Consider the following 2,946-nt stretch of genomic DNA (forward strand, 5'->3'; position numbering starts at 1 on the left):
CCTAGAATTCTGCACAAAAGGAATACTCTGATGGAAACAGGATTTATGGAAACTTTTTTTTTTCTTTTTGAAAAATAAAGACATTTTGTCTAAAAAAATATACTACCTAGCCCAGGGGTGTCAAACTTAATTTGGTTCAGGGGCTACATAAAGACTAATTAGATGTCAGGTGGGCAGGACCTAAACAATAATATCATAATTATCTATAAATATTAATAAATCCAAGTGCAAATAAGTACAAGTATTTTGAGAATACTCATTTTTAATAAAATATAATTTGACAAAACATCACCAACATGATTGTTTGTGCATTTTTTCACTTTCAAAATTCACCAAGTGGCTGGATTGAACCCCCTAGCGGACCAGTTTTGGCACATGGGCCGTATGTTTGACACCCCAACCTAGCCTATCACCATCCAAAGGAATATAACGCCTGAAGATGAGGTGGAGCAATACATTTGTTATTGTAATCAGTGTTTTCTTAGTTTAGAGTAAAATGTTTGAAGGTGATGCAAAAAGGATGCAAAGAATACAGAGACCTTGCCAATTTACAAAGATTACAAGAGACATTACAAAGTGTACACTGTGCACTTCTGCTTTCATAAGAAAAGGTAATGTGTTTTTTTAACTTTGAATTGTAATTAATCACACAATTGTACACGATGACATAAACAAACACCAACAGGTGAAAACCAAGCGCAGCTGAAATACATAATAAACGGGAAAGCCGTGAGCAAAAATAAGATAATAAGAGCGGATAAAGAGAAGATCACATCTTCTGCATGGTGTGGAAGTCGAATAATGAAAAACACTTGACCTTCAGTCTGACTGATGCCTTTGAGCCCATCATGACATCCTCGTCCAGCGGCATCATACATGGAGGAGAAATTGGTGAACTCTGGAGAAATGACAGTTGAGCCATTTTTAACCACAGCAGATAAAGTACAGTACATGAGAAATCTGACCGAACCTGTTGTGTATAACACACAACAGGTTCACATATGCCAGATAGATATACAGACCTTTGCAGAATCCTATTCTTTTGTCTGCAGTTAACAACAAAAAGAACAAACAAATCCTCAGGCTGAATCGTACAAACATCCTCTGACCTGCCTTTGGAGATATTTGGTATTTTTATTGCCCTTTACCCCTGTGTACATGCCCTCACAGTTGCTCCAACTCCTACTCACTTTCTTTATTCCTGTTTTTATCTAAAACACAACACCACATCCAGACTGTGGCTGAAACATTTATGGTACACTGAGACATTCACCCTTTCTTCACCCGTCATTAAGTAATATGATTTGCCATTCCACCTGTTTTTATCTTCACACACTCTTCAGGGGGATAACAAACAGTGTGTTGTTTGTTGTTCGGTTTCCGACTGTGAATTAGAATGAAATTCAGGTTACAGCTGAGTTGTCCTAATTTAGTGGCCAATCAAGCCACAGGTTTAAAGAATAAGGAAAACAAACTGTAATCAGGATATGATGATAAATGTGTTGTTTTTTTGTTTTTCTCAGCCTTAACCTCCCTCTGAGATGATGCTGTAATTGTGAACAATGTAAACATAAGACAATGCAAATTAAATCAGGCTCCTATTGATGAACTACGGTCTCCTAATGAAGAGATGGGGGAGGAGAAGGGGCTGGTCATAAGAAAAACAGATCACTGAGAATCATGATAAATAGAAATAAAAAGATTACCATTAAGTCAAGTATAAGAAACATTTAAAAAAATGATTTCAGGGTCAGTGTTAGGTTTATTCTAACATGTGACAACAAAGTAACAACACAAAGACATCTGGATCTTTTTCTTGCAGGGGGAGAATGCAGCTTGCTCTTCTGGCAGCTTTCTCATCAACTCCGAGTTGCTGCACCCTTCCTCTGCTCTTTTATTTAGTTTACAAAAGTATCAGATTACATATCATGTGATCGTGTGTGAGTATATGAATGGGTATGGAGTAAGAAGGTGGGTGTGAATGTGGGTGTGGCTGTGTCTGGTAATTTCTCCATCAGTTTTGAGCACACTAGATTATAATATGAGAAGCAAATAGTTTCTTAAAGCGACAGTACAGCATGAAGCAATGATAATAAATTAAATTATTCCAACATTTCCCTCCTGTTTATCATTGATGAATGCCAAAATCTCTTATCCTGCATTATGGCTCCTTAGGCTAGGTGTTTCATAACACATTCACTTTCATAGCACACATAGTCTCTTTTGCCTTTATGAGGAGTAAATGCTCCTGTTTTGGTTTTATTAGAAATTGGTGGGAAGATTGAGTTACAGGTGTCAACTGTAAGGCAGCACTAGGACGACTCCTGTGACTATCAATACACACACAGAGAGTCGCATTGGAACTCCTAATCTACGGAATGGCTGCCATTGTTTTGCCATGGTTACCAGCACTTCACTCTCTTTGTCAATCATCTTATGTCTGCAGGACTATGGTTAGCCCAATACAGTAATCACACTAAATGGCTGAGGATCTCCCTGCGTCACCAACGTTGAGACGTATAGCTTCTGTAATAGCTACACCCCTTTGTAGTCGGACTTCCCCTCAACCAATTGGATCCTGTACCAAGAACCTCTGTCTCTTGCAATGCTAAAGATGAATCCAAGATGGTCGTTCAGCAATCTTTATGGCTGTAGGACCTGTTATGGGCCTTCCCACTTTGGACTCGACCAACATTTCCTTTTGATGACCTTTATTAGCACCCAGTCGCCGACCTAGATTGGCATACTGTCACTCTACAAAGATATAGCTGTATCTGGCACAGAATTACAATTTTGTATTTCTGTTTTTAGCACAGTGGTGTTTTAAATTTATTTTCATCTTTTGGCTTATGCTTGATATGACTTGGTTCATGTAATAATTTCTATTGTCACAAATCTTGGTATAATCTCTTTGACCAATGCTTTTGCCACTGTAATAGCATCAGC

General features: G+C 38.1%; 1 long non-coding RNA gene across 1 annotated transcript in view; it reads right to left on the reverse strand.

Moving 5' to 3' along the window:
- Window positions 1-289: 289 nt before the first annotated feature.
- The window catches only part of LOC112486485 (uncharacterized), a 6,769-nt gene continuing 4,112 nt past the window's right edge, over window positions 290-2,946 (reverse strand). The window contains exon 3 of the long non-coding RNA XR_003048941.1: window positions 290-898. This is a non-coding gene — a long non-coding RNA (uncharacterized LOC112486485). The remainder of the gene's footprint in view (window positions 899-2,946) is intronic.

Source organism: Cynoglossus semilaevis, chromosome Z (assembly GCF_000523025.1).
Source record: "Cynoglossus semilaevis isolate Cse_v1.0 chromosome Z, Cse_v1.0, whole genome shotgun sequence".
Taxonomy (NCBI): domain Eukaryota; kingdom Metazoa; phylum Chordata; class Actinopteri; order Pleuronectiformes; family Cynoglossidae; genus Cynoglossus; species Cynoglossus semilaevis.